At 36.5% G+C, this 19,026-nt stretch overlaps 1 pseudogene; it reads right to left on the minus strand.

Annotated features, from left to right (window-relative positions):
• Nucleotides 1–14,841: 14,841 nt before the first annotated feature.
• The window catches only part of LOC149562117 (uncharacterized), a 41,281-nt pseudogene continuing 37,096 nt past the window's right edge, over nucleotides 14,842–19,026 (minus strand).

Below are 19,026 nucleotides of genomic sequence, written 5' to 3' on the forward strand. Positions count from 1 at the left end.
TGTGTACAAACTCTCAAGCTATAAATAGGATAACCATCAAGTATCAATTTCTTTTGCCAAGAATGGATGATCTTATGGACTGCTTGAATGGAGCTCAGTACTTCACAAAGATAGATCTCAAGAGTGGCTATCATCAGATATGGATACGAGAAGGAGATGAGTGGAAAATAGCCTTCAAGACCAAGGAGGGTCTTTATGAGTGGTTAGTCATGCCTTTTGGATTGACGAACGCCCCAAGTACCTTCATGCAGCTTATGAAAGAGGTACTTAAGAAGTTCTTGGGAAAATTTGTTATTGTCTATTTAGATGATATTTTAATTTTCAGCAAGACTTTGGAAGAACATTTATTGCATATTCGTAGTGTCCTTGAAAGGTTAAGGGAAGAGAAACTGTTAATTGATCTGAAGAAGTGTATCTTTGCAAAAAGGGAGTTAGTCTACTTGGGGTTTGTTATATCACCTAAAGGTCTCAAAATGGATCCAGAGAAGGTAAAAGCCATCTTCGAATGGCCTACTCCAAGGTCTACTATTGAGATAAGATCATTTCATGGTCTGGTTAGTTTTTACAAGAAGTTCATTAAGAATTTTAGTGGCATATGTACACCCGTGACTAACATAATAAGAGGGCATAGAAAAGAGTTCAAATGGACTATGACAGTTGTGAGAAGTTTTGAATTGTTGAAGAAGAAGGTGACACTTCCAAATTTTAGAAAGGTGTTCCAGGTGGATTGTGATGCTAGTGGCAGTGCTATTGGGGCTGTATTAAGCCAAGAAGGCAAGCCTATTGCATATTTTAGTGAAAAATTAAATGATGCGAAAAAGAAGTATTCTATTTATGATCAAGAGTTCTATGCAATAGTTCAAGCCTTAAAGAAATGGAGGCATTATTTATTGCCAAAGGAATTTTTTTTATATACTAATCACTAGGAATTATAGTACCTAAATAGCCAAGGTAAGTTGAATCAGAGGCATATGAAGTGGGTAGAGTTCTTACAGAGCTATACATTTGTGTTGAAGCATAGAATTGGAAAATATAATAGGGTTGCAGATGCACTAAGTAGGAGACAGTTGTTGCTTACAATAATGCAAGTTGAAGTAGTTGGGTTTGATGAACTCAAGAATCTATAGCCTGAGGATCCTTATTTTGCTGAAGCGTGGAAAGCTTGTAAAGAGCCTGTTGTTGTAGATAGAACCAAATGGCTAGACTATTTGATTCAGGATGGTATGTTGTTCAAGGGCAGTCAATTATGCATTCCAAGGAGTTCCATGAGGGAAAATCTGATTAAGGAGAAATGCAGTGGAGGGATGGCAAGACATTTTGGTTGAGATAAGACCATTACCGTTCTCAAAGAACATTATTTTGGGCCTCAAATATCATAGGATGTCAAGAAGTTTATACAAAATTGTCAAGTTTGTCAAGTGGCCAAGGGATTTAGTCACAATATTGGACTATATCAGCCATTGCCTATTCCATCAAAGCCATGGGAGGACATAAGTATGGATTTTGTTCTTGGATTACCGAGGAAACAAAGGGGTAATGACTCAATATTTATGGTGGTTGATAGGTTCTCCAAAATGAAACATTTCATTCCATGCCACAAAACTCATGATGTTGTCCATATTGCAGACTTGTTGTTTAGAGAGGTGGTAAGACAACATGGTCTCCCAAGGAGTATAGTTTTTGACAAAGATACTAAATTTGTGGGGTATTTCTAGAGAACGTTGTGAAAAAAGTTGAGAACAGACTTGAAATTCAGTTCCACACATCACCCGCAGACTGATGGGCAAACAGAAGTGGTAAACAAAAGTTTGGGCAATTTGCTGAGATGTTTAGTTGGGGATAAGCCCAAGGGGTGGGATTTTATTCTACCACAAATAGAGTTTGCTTACAATAACTCTATGAATAGGAGTACTGATTAATCACCATTCCAAATTGTATATGGAAGTAGCCCAAGGACTACACCAGAATTGAGGAAGATAGAGCAAGGCGAGAGGAGAAGTGTTGAAGCTAAAAAAATTGCTAAACATATCAAGCATCTACATGGGGAGGTTCAGGAACACATTACCAAGATGAATCAAGAGTATAAAGCTAGGGTTGATCAAAGGAGAAGACATAAGGAACTCAGAGTAGGCACTTTAGTCATGGTACACTTAAGAAAATAAAGATTTCCAACCAGTACTTACAACAAGCTGAAGATGAAGAAATTTGGCCCCTACAAAATTTTGAAGAAACATGACTCAAGAAATGCATTTGAATTAGAGTTGCCAAATGGTATTCACATTTTTCCTATTTTCAATATTGCAGACTTAACAAAGTATCATGATGATGGTGCAGATGAGGAGCTGATGTTAGAGCCATGTCCAATTTTTGCTTCTAAGAAGGAGGAGATAGAAGACATTTTGGATCATTGTGTGGGCAGGAGTACTAGAAATAGGTAGTATGAAGAGTATTTGGTCAAGTGAAAAGGATGGCTGATAGAGGACTCAACTTGGATATCAACAGTTGAGGTTTCTCATTTGGGATTTCCTCTACCATTCATAAAGTGACAGGGTCACTTTTCAATCTACCCTGGGTGTTTGATGCAGGAGCATCCAGAGGTATAAGGGCAATCCTGTGTCACCCAAAAAAAAAATTACTTAGACTTAGTTTCTGTTTCATGTGTTTTCATTTCTGGATACCCATTTGGGTCAAATAAAGGTTCCAACTCTCACAGTTCCACTATCAGTGTTCTAGGTTAGAGTATTTGAACACCTTGGGGTACGTGTAAATGCCAAAAAAATAGTAGTATGTAATTGAGTGATAATTTTTGTAAATTAGAGGGTGTAAATTGGCCAGATGAATGTAATTGTAATTTTGAGCATTTCAAAAAAAGAATCAAGTCAAAAGGCCCCACAATTTGGAAGTTATCGCAATTTTTCAGTTTCTAGAGACCTCCTAAGAATGCGTCAAAGCTAGGTTAGGGGCATTAAATGACCTAAAATAGGGCAAAAAAATGGGGGATGAGTAGAGATGGTCCATAGGGCTATAGAGAAATTTGAGAGCTTTCTAAAAATGTAAACAGTTCATCAATCAGAGCTACAGTTCAAAAGTTATGCCTCCCAGAAGTTCAGTTACCGTTTCTGGATTCTTCTAATTTTGTGTCGACTTCTAATGCAGCTTTTGGAGCCTTCTATTTGGTCGGTGGATTCCAACTAGCACTTTCTAGAATGTATTCCTAATCCTTAACCCTTCAAGGTCTATTTAAGAACATTTTTGGCATTGTAAAAAGGCAGTTCAGAGTGGAGTTTGAGAGAAGGTACTAGGAGAAGAATTTATCTAAAAATTTGTGCTATTGTAAGCCCATAGGATCTGATTTTGAGTCTATTTCTCTATGCTAAGTGTACTAGGATATTTTTATAGTTAATAAAATTTTTCCTTTCCTATTCTGTCCATTTTTTGGTTGGGTTGTGTCCCTATCAAGTGGTATCAGAGCCAGGTTTTCTTGAGTGTGTAGATAGAGCGCCGACTTAGAACTATGTGGTTGTGGGTTTGTGTTAAGAAGATGCCTCCATGAAGAGAGCGTGGTGGAAGGGCTAGAGCTATTAATCCTGAGGAGGTTAGAGCCCTCTAAAGGTAGTTACAAGCGTTGTGGGAGGAGCTCTGTAAAGGAACAAATGTTGCCGCAAGTGATGAAAGTGAGGACGATAATGAAGAAGAAGAAATTAGACCAGAAGGGGAAGTTGACAAGGAAGTTTTGAATTAGGCAGAGGAAAGTCTTTTTAGGGCCATTACTAAGTTTGGGAAAAGACCTACAACTGATGTGGGTGTATTTTCAGAAAATACAAGTTTGATTTGTTTAAGAAGATGCATGGGTTAAAGCAAGTAGAAAAATCAGTCCAATAATATACAGAGGATTTTTATCGACTTCTGATTAGAGCCGGACATGTAGAAGCAAATAAGGAGAAGGTTGCTCGTTATATCAGTGGATTGCGACTTAGCATCCAGAGGAATTAAGTCTGGTAAGAATAACCAACGTTGAGGAGGCATACCAATTTTCACTACAAGTTGAAGAGAAGCTAAATAAGAGGTTTGAAGGGAGACAAAGAGGGCGTGGTCAAGGAGGAAGGGGTAGTGGTAGGCCATTTAGAGGCCAAAATGAAACTCAAAAGAAAAATGAAGATGTGGGTACTAGCAGAAACTAGAGGAATGAGGGTTTCAACTGCTCCCATAATCAAAACTTTGGAAATCAGAGAGGAAGAGGTAGAGGATGTGGACAAGGAAGAGGAGGCTTTTGTGGTACCTGTTTCTATTGCAATGAAGAAGGTCATTGTGCCTTTGAATGCCCTCAATGAGAAGGAAGGATAGATAGGAGAGCTGAGGGTCAAGCTAGGGTTTCTCATGTGGATGAGGATGCACAATCATCACATTTAGAGGATGCAAAAAGAGGAGAGACTTTAGTAAATGAAAAGGGTCCTACTAAGTGGTGAGATTGAACTAGGACAAAGGAGGAGTTTATTTCGTACCAGGTGAAAGTGTGAGGATAAATGTTGTGATGTGATCATTGATGGTGGTAGTACTGATAACTTGGTCTCAGAGGAGACGGTCTCTAAGCTGAAGCTCAAGAGGGAGAAACACCCGTAGCCCTATCAGATCGCTTGGGTGAAGGATGATCATAAGTTCCTAGTAAGTGAACAATGTTTCGTGAAATTCAAAATTGGGAATTACCATGATGAAGTTATTTGTGATGTTATTCCAATGGATGTTTTCCATCTATTGTTGAGAAGACTGTGGCAGTTTGATGGGCATGCAGTACATGATGGTCATGAAAACACATATTCTCTGACCAAGGATGGAGTTCACCACAAACTGAAGCCCATGAAAGAGGAAGGTGAAAAGGTATGTAGCAATGCTAAGATTTGTCTTGTTGATGGAAGGAATTTTTTTAGATGGCATGAAACATCAACGTATGTGCTACACTTTGATTCCTAGGAAAGATAAAGAAGGTAGTAGTGAAATACCACTTGAAGTTTCAGATTTACTATGTGAGTTTGGAGATGTCATCTCTGATAATGTTCCAAAAGGATTGCCACCGATAAGGCAAATTAGTCATCAGATAGATTTAATCCTAGGAGCTAGTTTTCCTAACAAGGCTACTCACAGGATGACTCCTACTGAAACTGAGGAGCTAAATAGATAGGTTCAGGAGCTATTGAGGAAGGGTTTGATTCAAGAGAGCCTAAGTCCATGTAAAGTACCTGTAGTACTAGCACCAAAGAAGGATGGAGAGTGGAGGATGTGTACAGACTCTCAAGCTATAAATAGGATAACCATCAAGTATCAGTTTCCTTTGCCAAGAATGGATGATCTTATGGACTGCTTGAGTGGAGCTCAGTACTTCACAAAGATAGATCTCAAGAGTGGCTATCATCAGATATGGATACAAGAAGGAGATGAGTGGAAAATAGCCTTCAAGACCAAGGAGGGTCTTTATGAGTGGTTAGTCATGCCCTTTGGATTGATGAACGCCCCAAGCACCTTCATGCAGCTTATGAATGAGGTACTTAAGAAGTTCTTGGGAAAATTTGTTATTGTCTATTTAGATGATATTTTAATTTTCAGTAAGACTTTGGAAGAACATTTATTGCATATTCATAGTGTCCTTGAAAGGTTAAGGGAAGAGAAACTATTAATTAATCTGAAAAAGTGTATCTTTGCAAAAAGGGAGTTAGTCTACTTGGAGTTTTTTATATCACCTAAAGGTCTCAAAATGGATCCAGAGAAGGTAAAGGCCATCTTGGAATGGCCTACTACAAGGTCTACTAATGAGGTAAGATCATTTCATGGTCTGGTTAGTTTTTATAGGATGTTCATTAAGAATTTCAGTGGCCTATGTGCACCCCTGACTGACACAATAAGAGGGGATAGAAAAGAGTTCAAATGGGCTGCGACAACTGCGAGAAGTTTTGAATTGCTAAAGAAGAAGGTGATAGAACAACCTGTGTTGGAACTTCCATATTTTAGAAAGGTGTTCTAGGTGGATTGTGATGCTAGTGGCAGTGCTATTAGGGTTGTATTAAGCCAAGAAGGGAAGCCTATTGCATGTTTTAGTGAAAAATTGAATGATGCAAAAAATAAGTATTTTGTTTCTAATCAAGAGTCCTATGTAATAGTTTAGGCCTTAAAGAAATGGATGCATTATTTATTGCCAAAGGAATTTGTTTTATATACTGATCATGAGGCATTACAGTACCTAAATAGCTAAGGTAAATTGAATCAAAGGCATATGAAGTGGGTAGAGTTCTTGCAGAGCTATACATTTGTGTTGAAGCATAGAAGTGGAAAATCTAACAGGGTTGCAGATGCACTAAGTAGGAGACAATTGTTGCTTACAGTAATGCAATTTGTAGTAGTTGGGTTTGATGAACTCAAGAATCTATACCCTGAGGATCTTGATTTTGCTAAAGCGTGAAAATCTTGTAAAGAGCCTGTTACTGTAGATAGAACCAAGTAGCTAGACTATTTGATTCAGGATGGTATGTTGTTCAAGGGCAATCAATTGTGCATTCCAAGGAGTTCCATGAGGAAAAATCTAATTAAGGAGAAAAACAGTGGAGGGAAAGCATGACATTTTGGTTGAGATAAGACCATTACCATTCTCAAAAGAACATTATTTTTGGCCTCAAATGTCACAAGATGTGAAGAAGTTTGTACAGAATTGCTAGGTTTGTCAAGTGGCTAGGGGATTTAGTCACAATACTGGACTATATCAGCCATTGCTTGTTCCATCAAAGCCATGGGAGGACATAAGTATGGATTTTTTTCTTGGATTATCGAGGACACAAAGGGGTAATGACTCAATATTTGTGGTGGTTGATAGGTTCTCCAAAATGGCACATTTCATTCCATGCCACAAAACTCATGATGCTGTCCATATTGCAGACTTGTTTTTTAGAGAGGTGGTAAGACTACATGGTCTCCCAAGGAGTATAGTTTCTGATAGAGATACTAAATTTATGGGGTATTTTTGGAGAACATTGTGGAAAAGATTGAGAACAGACTTGAAATTCAGTTCCACACATCACCCGCAGATTGACGGGCAAACAAAAGTGGTAAATAGAAGTCTAGGCAATTTGCTGAGATGTTTAGTTGGGGATAAGCCCAAGGGGTGGGATTTGATTCTACCACAAGTAGAGTTTGTTTATAATAACTCTATAAATAGGAGTAATGGTAAATCACCATTCCAAATTGTATATAGAAGTAGCCCAAGGACTACACTAGAATTGAGGAAGATAGCGCAAGGGGAGAGGACAAGTGTTGAAGCTGAAGAATTTGCTGAACATATCAAGCGTCTACATGGGGAGGTTCAGGCACACATTACCAAGATGAATCGAGAGTATAAAGCTAGGGCTGATCAAAGGAGAACACATAAGGAATTCTAAGTAGGGGATCTAGTCATGGTACACTTAAGAAAAGAAAGATTTCCAACCAGTACTTACAACAAGCTGAAGATGAAGAAATTTGGCCCCTGCAAAATTTTGAAGAAACATGACTCAAGAAATGCATATGAAGTAGTGTTGCCAAATGGAATTCACATTTCTCCTATTTTCAACATTGTAGACTTAACAAAGTATCATGATGATGGTGCAGATGAGGAGTTGATGTTAGAGCCATGTCCAATTCTTGCTTCTAAGAAGGAGGAGATAGAAGACATTCTGGATCATTGTGTAGGCAAGAGTTCCAGAAATAGGCAGTATGAAGAGTATCTGGTCAAGTGGAAAGGATGGCCGATAGAGGACTCAACTTGGATATTAGTAGCTGAGGTTTCCCATTTGGGATTTCCTCTACTATTCATAAAGTGACAAGGTCACTTTTGAATCTACCTTGGGTGTCTGATGTAGGAGCATCCAGAGGTATAAGGGCAATCCTGTGTCACCTAAAAAAAAATGTACTTAGACTTAGTTTCTGTTTCATGTGTTTTCATTTTTGGATACCCATTTGGGTCAAATAAAGGTTCCACTCATAGTTCCACTATCAATGTTTTAGGTTAGAGTATTTGAACACCTTGGGATACGTGTAAATGTCATAAAAATAAGAGTATGTAATTGAGCTATAATTTTGGTAAATTAGAGGGTGTAAATTGGTTGAATGAATGTAATTGTAATTTAGAGCATTCCAAAAAAAGAATCAGGTCAAAAGGCCCCACGGTTTGAAAGTTATTACAGTTTTTCAATTTTTGGAGACCTTCTAAGAATGCTTCAAAGTCATGTTAGGGGCATTAAATGACCTTGAATAGGGCCAAAAATGTGGGATGAGCAGAGCTGGTCCACAGGGCTATATAGTGCTTCAAGAGATTTCTAGAAATGTAAATGGTTTGTCAATCGGAGCTACAGTTTAAAAGTTATGCCTCTCGAAAGTTTGGTTACCATTTTTGGATTCTTCTAATTTTGTGCCGACTTCTAATGTGACTTCTGGAGCCTTCTATTTGGTCGGTGGATGCCAACTAGCACTTTCTAGAATGCATTCCTAATCCTTAACCCTCTGGAGTCTATTTAGGAACATTTCTGGCATTGTAAAAAGGCAATTCGGAGTGGAATTTGAGAGAAGGTATTGGGAGAAAAATTTATCTCTAGATTTATGCTATTGTAAGCCCATAGGGCATGTTTCAAAGTCTGTTTCTCTACACTAAGTGTACTAGCATATTTTTATAGTTAATAAAATTTTTCCTTTTCTGTTGTGCCATTCTGTGCTTGGGTTGTGTCCCAATCATCCTCACAATACTATCAAAGTTTATATGAAAAAATCTCTTATTCCATAACTAACTGTCATCTACCTTTGCAACCAAACATGTCATTTTAGTGGGATTCAACTAAAATCAATTATCTCTATATCTAGTTCCTATTCCAATTACCTTTCCATCTTTATCTCTGATCATGCATGTCTTTTCTATGAACTACAACTAATAATCTTTTGTCTACTAGTTGTCCAACACTCAAGTGATTGCGCTTTAAACCATCAACAAAGTATACATCCTCAGTATTAATTTTACCATCAAGAGTTATAGATCCAATACCTTTTACTTGGCATGCTGCATTGCTTCCAACTCTGACAATTCCTCCATCCTGACTTTTAAAATAAACAAACTTTTTCATGTCACCAGTCATATAATGTGAACAACTATAGTCAATTATCCAATTAGATTTCTTCTCAACCTGTGATATCAAAGCTATCTTCTCTTGAATTTCCTCCTTAATTGCAATAAATCCAACACTCAAATGATTGTCATTTAAACCATCAACAAAGTATACATCCTTAGTATTAATTTTACCATCAAGAGTTATAGATCCAATACCTTTTACTTGGCATGCTACATTGCTTCCAACTCTGACAATTCCTCCATCCTGACTTTTAAAATAAACAAACTTGTTCATGTCACCAGTCATATGATGTGAACAACCATAGTCAATTATCCAATTAGATTTCTTCTCAACCTATGATATCAAAGCTATCTTCTCTTGAATTTCCTCCTTAATTGCCATAAATCCAACACTCAAATGATTGTTATTCAAACCATCAACAAAGTATACATCCTTAGTATTAATTTTACCATCAAGAGTTATAGATCCAATACCTTTTACTTGGTATGCTGCATTGCTTCCAACTCTGACAATTCCTCCATCCTGACTTTTAAAATAAACAAACTTGTTCATGTCACCAGTCATATGATGTGAACAACTATAGTCAATTATCCAATTAGATTTCTTCTCAACCTATGATATCAAAGCTATCTTCTCTTGAATTTCCTCCTTAATTTTCATAAATCCAATTTCATCATCACTAGCACTTAATGCTTGTTCATCATAATCATAATCTTTTTTTGCATACAAATAATCTTTTTTTTTTTCTAGGCATATGATTTCCCTTATACTTTTTCTTCCTTTTAGGACACTTAGATGAATAATGACCATATTCATCACAAGTCCAAAACTTAAAGATTTTCTTACCTCCTTTTTCTCTTCTCACCAAAAGGGCTATTGCTTCATCAATCTTTTTGACTTTCTTAGATATGCTACTGCTAGCAAACTCTCCTCTAGCACTTGTGCTCCTTGATAGGTTAGGTCAAATATTCAAGGCACTAAATGCTGTCTCTATTATGGTCAATTCTCCAAAATATCTAAGTTCATTCTCAACTGCTTCAAGTCTTCCAAGCAATGTCTCCTTTGTGAAATCTTTGGTACAAGATATCAACAATTGTATCATCTAAACTGCTAACTTGAATGGTGGTGTTAGAGTCTTCAATATCTTCCATATAACCTCATCATCTTGTTTGTTTCCTCCTTGAGCTTTAATACCTGCAATGATTTTTGATATCCTACCTATATATGTTCTTACAAATTCATCTTCCATCATCTTAGCATCTTGAAATGCACAAATCCAAATTTGTAGTCTCAACTTCTTAGAATGTGCATCACCTTCAAAACTATTTTCCAAAGCTTTCCAAATCAAATGTAAAGTAGCAAGTGATTTTACCTGATTGTACTCAATTTCAGGAAGTTAATGCTTCCCTAGCTCTCATGTTACACATGAAAAGATCTCTTTCTACCTCAGTGCAAGTTCCAAATCCTTTTCTTCAATGATTGTCTTCATTGATTTTGTCTAGATCCAATATCCCAGACCCATACACAACAAATGTTTCTTCATCTTTTCCTTCTAGCTGTCATAGTTTGTTCCATTGAACTTCAAACTATCTTTCCTAAACATGTTCACCATGGATCTCCTAAAGCTGTTAAATTTTTTCTTCAAGAACTTGATGCTCTAATACCAATTGTTAGAAACAATAGTCCACCAAGATAACTAGGGGGGTGAATCAGTTATCCAACAGTTAAAACATTTATCTTCTTTAAAAACACTTAACCATTTAACCAAAGTAAACAACAACCATACAAAGATGCAAATAAATAATTACACTAGATATGTTGACTAGGGAAACCCTTTATTAGAGGGAAAACCCCAATGGGAATGATGCCCACAAGATGATGTACTAATATAAATATTCCTTGTTAGAGGATAGACTCTGTTAGGAGTATGTTACAACATTTAATACAATGAGTCCTTATTAGGAGACATTGAATCCATATTAGGAGATTCCAACCCTATTAGGAGTTGTGCCAACCATATTAGGAGTTGTGGTACAATGTATGCAAGAAGAGCCCACTGCCTAAAGATACAATTTCAACTACAAAAAGAGATCACTACTCAAACATGCAATTTACTGTTATGTCCTTCTTCTTTCCTCTATCCTTTCCTCTATCTTTTCAATTGGACCAATCACTGTTAGACCTTGTAGACCAGGTCACGAACCTTGAATCCAAATACCAAACCTCAGATCACTCAACAAATCTTTGGCAATGAAGTTTCCTTCACTTCTGCACTGCTCTACTCAACTTCACATTTCAGACTCTCTAATGCTTATAGACAATCGTTCAATCATATCAATACATATCATGATAAAAGGAAAATTTCCTTCCTTTATATCGAGTCCATAAAATAATTCCTTGAGTTGGATATTAGTCCTCAATTAATTATTATAGGACCTCATTAAGAATATGTTACACTTAGTGATAACCTTAATCTTTTGTCTTACAACTTGAATAACTTTTTGTACATGCAACATTATGACAAGTGAGCTTAGCCATATTATCATCAACATGTATTCTTCTTTTCCTCAACCTTGATCATCAAGATATCAACTTTGCTAAGAGATATAACAAGTTTACTAGAACATGCTTTTGTAAACTCTATCTCAGAACAAACATCACCAAAAATTACATTACTTCTTCTAGACTTATCCTTTCTGCTTCTAATATTAATTGCATATTACCTAATACTCCAAAGTATCTCCCATAACCTCAAGTGGTTATCATGCTCAACTAGTCATCCATACCAACTTGATCTTTTCGTTGTTCTTCTGTCAGATACCACAAAATACATCAAACATGCTATGTTGACATCAACAAAAAACTTAGTCATGAATGTAACATATCATCATCAAACCAATCTTTCAACGATCTCTCCAATCTTCCAACAAAGCATGTAAGGTCAAACTAGCATTCTTTATTAGACCTATGTAATTTATAGATGTAACATCTAACTGGACTACCCCTTTCTCTATTGGCTCATATTTTAACTCCAATTGATCATCTGCCCTATTTGACATAAGAGAAAAAGTTGTTCCACTGTCAACCATACAATTATGTACCAATTTTTCTCCAATAACTAAGGAAACATGGAAAGGAGGAGGTCTCACCTCCTTACCTTGAATTGTTGTATTTTGTTTGTTGTTTACATTAGTTTTTTGTGGAGAATTTGTCATTACCACCTTCTCATGACTTCCAACAACTTGCTCTTGTACATGTTTACCGTGCTCAACACCTTTTTCAACATCTCAACTTGTCCCAAAATAGATAGGGAGTCCCACATAGTCATTGACATGTTCATCCTCTTCATGCCATCCACTATGTTGTAAGGTACAATTGAATGTACCTCCTAGAATACTTTAGCAATATTTGGGTCTACATCTTCATGAGGCTAGTTGCTAGTTTGTTCGGTTGAAGGTTTTTCTGGTATACTTTAACTCTTTGTAAATGACAGTCCATGATTTATGGTAGATTCTTTAACTTTGTTGGCTATTTGATCTATTTCTAGAGCCCTCTTCTTTTCTCTAGCATATGTTATGATTGTTGGATCATCATTTACACCACATAATTCCCCACTCTACTAATTTAGGAATGATGCCTCATTGGGATACACATCTTGTTGCACTATTCAGGCATAGTTGCAGATACATCTTGTTGTGTACTAGCAACATTTTGGACCATGAGTGCTTGATTAATCACTCTATTTGAACAAGTAGCTTGATTATGTGCTTGGTTGCATGGATAACACCATTCATAATCTGCTGTAAGATTATTTTGTGTTGGAACAATATCTCTCACTAGATTTGTTGCATTTGAAGGCCTTGAATTATATTGCTATAATGGTCTTTGATTAACATTTTGTCATTGTCCTTGATAGTTCCCTTGGTATAGCTATCTATTCTATTAAAACTATTGATTAAACCCTTGGTTTTGATAGGGATGAGTCATTCCTTATTGCTGCTAGTTATACCCTTGAAATGGTGGCCTAGGACCTTGGTATTGCTATTTCTTCATCCTAGTTAACTCATCTCCCAAGGTCTACAGAAAAGTCTTAATCTCTTGTAACTCATTTGAGGGTTTGATAATAGTGTTTGTTTGACTTCCTACTAATTCTATGGCTAGAACAACAGGTATCACAACAAGAGGGGTTATATGTAGTGGCATATTTAGATGTATATCTATAAAGTATGGCATAGGAGGTCTAGGGGCTATCTTTCCTACTTGAATAAGGCCATTTTCTACTCTAATAGCTATACCATAAGCTTGAGGTAATGATTGACCCCCCATGGATTGTATCATTACATATATATCACTATTAAGGCTTTTCAAATAATATAGAAATGTGTGATCAATAGGTCTTACTACAATAGGTATCCTATTCCAAGTTTTTTGGAATTAGATGTTGAAACTTGTCATTTTCTCTTGAGGAGCTCTCTTGATGGTAATCAACTACTCTTCTCGTGATAAATGTTCTGATTTTTCTTCAAAAAACTTTGTAAATGCATCACTCAACTCATCCCAAGTTGATATAGAAGCCATAGGAAGACTTCTAAACCATTCTAATGCCTTTTTCTTAAATGATGCAACCAATAATCTCATAAAAAAATTCTCTTGACGCACATGGTGAACATTGCATAATGCTGCCACATCTCTTATGTGGTCAAAAGGTGTGATCTGTCCTTCTCCCATGAACTCCAACAATCCTTTCAAGGCAACTAGTGTTAGTAGTATATCATCATGTTGCTATAGATTTAGAGGGCTACCTTGATTGAAAGATAAGAAATAAAAAGCTCTCAGTGCAACCATTGTGTGAGTTTGTGATGATATACTTGTTGAAGCTAAGCTTGTGCTTGCTAGTATAGTACTTGAAAGTGACAAAAAAGTCCAAGTTCAATCCCACACTTAACTCCCACTATCTCTCCTCATGGTTTCAAATTAAATCAAATACTCAGTCAAAAACATAATCACTTAACCTCCCTAGACACTTGTAACATTTAAATTCAATGACCATGATATATGAATAAATTTCCCTTCCTTAATTTTTGCATTAAGAGTAAAAAAATTGAATGATTTATAATTATATCATTAATATTTCCTTTTACAAAGATGAGACTTTAGGCAAAAATAAGAAAAGTTCATCAACAATTTAAATAACTTATACCCATAAGCCATAATATATGACTTTGGAAAGGGAAAATCAAATAAAGTTATCAGTTGAGTAATGTCTAAGGTCATCAGAGTTCAAAAGTTTATAAAAATGTTTGAGAGAAAAACATATCATGTTACAATGCTAAAAACTATTCATTTTATATGTTTCATCTTCTGGAGAGCTTGAGAATGAATGTGTAGGGTTTGAAGAGGCTTTCCATTCCATTTGTAGCCTCTAGCTCTGAGATTATGCTCCATTTTCTGCAATCTCCTTGGGAATGCATGTTTTATTGTGATTCCACAAGCTATGATGTGACTAGATCTATAAAGATGGCACCATGATAGAGATTTTCCTTTTGCCATTTTTCTGGATCTTTCACGTGAAGGTAATGGGTTTCTCCTAGGATTTTTTGCCTAGTATTTGAATCCTTTACTATTGAATGCTAGAGATATACTATTTTTTTTCTTTTTAATGGAGTTTAATAACCCTACTATTTGGAGTTATGGGGTTTTTTTTTCTTCATTTGTTGTTGACATTTTCCATTTTTCACTCCAGAACACTACAATTCTTTTCATGGCATTTGATGTGCCCCTCCTCAGCCATCTTAAAATGAGAAATGGTCTTCCTATTTCTTTTAGTCAATGTTGATCTAATGCCTATGGTAGTGGGAACAAATTTCCATTTTGTATTGAAAAATGAGTCCCTCTATCAATAGAAGCATATCCTCCATTCTCATATGGTGTCTCCAACTTTGTGTTCTTCTATAGTGGGTTACTTCTAGAAACAACATCATGTTCTTCTAGTGCTCCATAATTTGAAGTTGATGTGTCAATAACCATGTCCCCAAGATGGACAATTTGATTTTGACCAAAGTGTTTTTCCATTGCATCAAATATATCCCATGTAAAATTTTCTAGTAACTTCTTATGAATATGCTCTTTTTTTGTCATATTCCAATAGCCCTCTTGTTCGGATAGAATACTGTGTTCATAATGCCTAATTTTCTTGTAATATAGTTGAATATGATCCCATTTGTGCCTACATTGGGTGGTAGTGCAATTAAGGCCATTTGAACAACATCACATGGAAGTGTTCCTCCATTTCTCAATGGTTGATTTAGTCCTTTTCATGAAGCCACCAAGAGATGGATTTTTGACTTGTTTTGCATTGATGAGGACCAATGTTTCATCAATAGTCCACCATACTCTCCCCCTTTGATTATTTCTTTTGTACTATTGTTTTCTAACAATTACCAAAGGGTACAACATCATGCACTTCTGTAGTTGTCATTTCATGGTTGTGTGGTATGCTAAAAGAATATGTAGCTTTACTACTCCCTTGTGTACAAACATAATAAGGAAAAGACTATGAAAACATTTTCTCTTCTTGGAGCCAAATGTTTGCAATTGAATCAATCCTCCCCAAATATGGTTCTCTGATGTCCTCAATAACAAGGAAGGTTCAAGATTGGGTAGTAGGTGCACTTGTCCATTATGTTGCCCCACTTTTCATCCTGTACCCATTATGCAAAGTGGAAAATGATCTTGTATCTCAATTAGGTTTAGGAATGTCTGAGTCTATTCCTTTTCCCCCAAGTGAAAATTCTCTCCATTAGGTTTTCATCTTCCTTCTTCTCTCAAATTACATAACCGGGTGGGTTTTCCTTGTTGTCGTGAGTTTTATGGGTAGTCTAGGACCCTTTTCAATGGAGATTCTTGGGTCATATCATGATTTTCACAAAATCATTTCCAAGAAAGAACTTACTCGTGACTCATTATAGTTTGCACATAAAGAAAATGAAGTCTACAAAAAACCTAGCATTGGCTTCTCCTTGGTGGAGTTTCGAATTGTGAAGGTGATTTCTCGTAGAGGTCAACAAATGAGGTTTACAGGCTAAAACAAGGAAGAAACAAGTTGTTTTATAGATAGATCTTCCTTACATTGTAGTATTCCACCTTGGAGTCACTCAGAATTGATCATAATGATTAGGATAACATTTGGCGGAAAACTCTGAAGTAACTTCTCCACAACAAATTTTTGACCCAGGAAGTCAATTTTTCGACAAAGGCACTTGTGAAAAGTCAAAGCAAGTGAGTTCATTTTTCATTTTTGTAGCCCTTTTTGGATTTTCAAAATCCTAAAAGAACATTTATTAAAGAGTAAAGAAAAAATAAAGGCATAGGTGGAAAAATAGAAGTTGCCTTCTCCTCAGCGGGTTTTCAACCCTGGAAAGCGATTTTTTGCATCTAGTGAAGACCACTTCTGCAAGCATGTTGGGCTCATAGATCAATCACATGATTCTTTAAAAGAATAATGGAAGCTAGCTAATCACATTTGGGAAGGTATCTTGAGAAAAATCTCACTGAGTGGATTTTTCCCCACGGAGTACTCCATTCTTAATTTTTCGCAACTTGGTGAAAAATGGGAAAGTAAGTTTGTAATAAAGGAAAGTTACTATTGGGCCAATAGGAATAGTGAAAAGACATGGAAAAATCCATTAGAAACCCCCACATTTACTAATATAATGGATTTATCCTTTAATTCACTCGTGTGGCACAAATCTTGAAGATTAATGGGAGGATTAGGATTTCTATATAGAGATGAACATAACAGATTTTCAAACTACTACTTTCTTATTTGAACTGTTATGTTGTTGAATTGAATAGTGATTTCAGAATTCTCACAGTTGCAAAGCTCTACTCTCTATGCTATTTTCAATTTTAAGATTTTCAATTCATCTCTATCTTAAATAAGATGGCAACAAGATTCGCTGGACTAAATGGGATTAAGTCAATATTGCAAAATGTTATAGATACCTCACTCCATTTCTTTGACATGCAAAATTTCCAAAGAAGTTTGAGGATAGAGCCAATCCACCCAATAATAGAGAAACTCTAAGGAAGCAAGCTAGTGGAAGCAACAAGGTTTCCAGTGGCAATTCAAGCTCCCAAGCTTATCGTTGAATGTATTAACCATTACAATTCAGACACTAAACAAATTTTTTCTTCTGGATCATATAGTTTTGATCTTAATTGACCAAAAAATTGTAGTCGATTGCCTCCGGATTCAAGAGTGAGAATAATTTTCTAAAATGACAATAGGAGGAGCCATGTCCAAGTTCTCCTTGAAGAAGATGGTTTGGTGTAAGGAAATTATGAGGTCTTGGTTCCAAAAGCCATGGGGAGCTAAGAGTAAGTTTCCTAAGACCCTTTTTGGCACCGATCTCAAGCCCAAAATCATGGACATTTTGGTTCTTTTGCATCGGTTGAAAGGTGAGGTAGAAGCACTCAATTTCGTAGAACAATATTTCTTTCTACTGCAAATCATCTGTTCAAACACGCATTATGTTGATTGGCATATGAGGTAAGTGAACATCTATCCAGACCTCTCAGTGTTGCAAAGTTCTACAATACCTTCTACATGTCTTCTTTCCTAATTTATATGTTGGCTTCTCTACAATTGTGGCTTGGCTTTCCCAGAATAGAGAATTTTCTTGATGATGTAAAAAGTTATGAATTTTATCCATGCTTGCAGTTACAGAATAGCTGTGTAGAGTATGTCAAAGTTAATGACTATTTTACAATTAGGATTTGCAGGGAACTACAAGGATGCCTAGAGAGGACGTTTAGCCTAGAAGTGATGGTGACCATTACTTAGTTTGGTAGCTACTTTATTCAGTTCTCATCCTTCTTGTATTTGCCTCTTGCAGCTTTCGACAGATTTCCTCTGAAGCTGCCTAGATATCCAAGTGACATGATTATGCTCATAGAGATTGTGAGACAAGCTATCCAAGTGAATGTGCTGAGCACCAATTTAAGGAAGAAGGGGTATGAGTTCCCCATGAAGGTCAGGGCTTACAATTGTGATTCTTAATCTGATGCCAAAAACATGCTCAAGGCATTCGAGAATAAGTAAAAATTGGAGGAATATGAGGTTGTGAGTCCTATGTTCAACCCAAATGGATATGCGAGAGAGGTGCTTCAAATTGGGAGTGTGATCAAGCATGTCACCACTCTAGAGGATTATTGGGTAGATTGCAAGGATGAGTTTGAAAGCCAAGATCATGCTTTCGCCAAGCTCACGATGGAACAAATAAAAACATATGGCATTCATCTCAATGTAGAAGGATTGGAGGATGATGGTCAAAATATGTATAGCAATACATATTTGACTAAATTAAGGGGAATTCCTATCAATTCTGAGCCATATGTGGATGTGGAAGAGAATCTCAATATCATGATGGCTAGGATAATCAAGAGAACTGGGAAATGGGTCAAGTGGACAATAAGAAAGAGTAGGAGTAAGGATGCAACCACTCAAGCTTCTCTAGTAGTTGCAATGCATACTTCATCTCAGAGTGCTACAGGGGATGTGACCATAGCTTCCAACCAAGGACCAACACAACCTGCGGGTGGAGGTGATCAACCCCCAGACAAGAATGTTCCTATAGCCCAAACATGTAATGATGGTTCCTTGCTAGTTATAGGAACCCAAACTGGTACTAAAGAAAATAAAGAAAAAGAACCAAAGGATAGTGCCCCTACTCCAATACCTTCCCCACATACTACTCCTATTCCATCTCCTCATCATAGCCTCGTTCCATCAACAAGTGCTTCACTTTTGAAACCAGGTGGTTCCCCTATACAGATAGTAGACCTAGGAGATGAAAAAAGTAGCAGCAACAAGTCTACTAAATTAGATGAA

The sequence above is a fragment of the Cupressus sempervirens genome, chromosome 4, assembly GCF_028749045.1.
Source record: "Cupressus sempervirens isolate cs-2001-9-10 chromosome 4, ASM2874904v1, whole genome shotgun sequence".
NCBI lineage: Eukaryota > Viridiplantae > Streptophyta > Pinopsida > Cupressales > Cupressaceae > Cupressus > Cupressus sempervirens.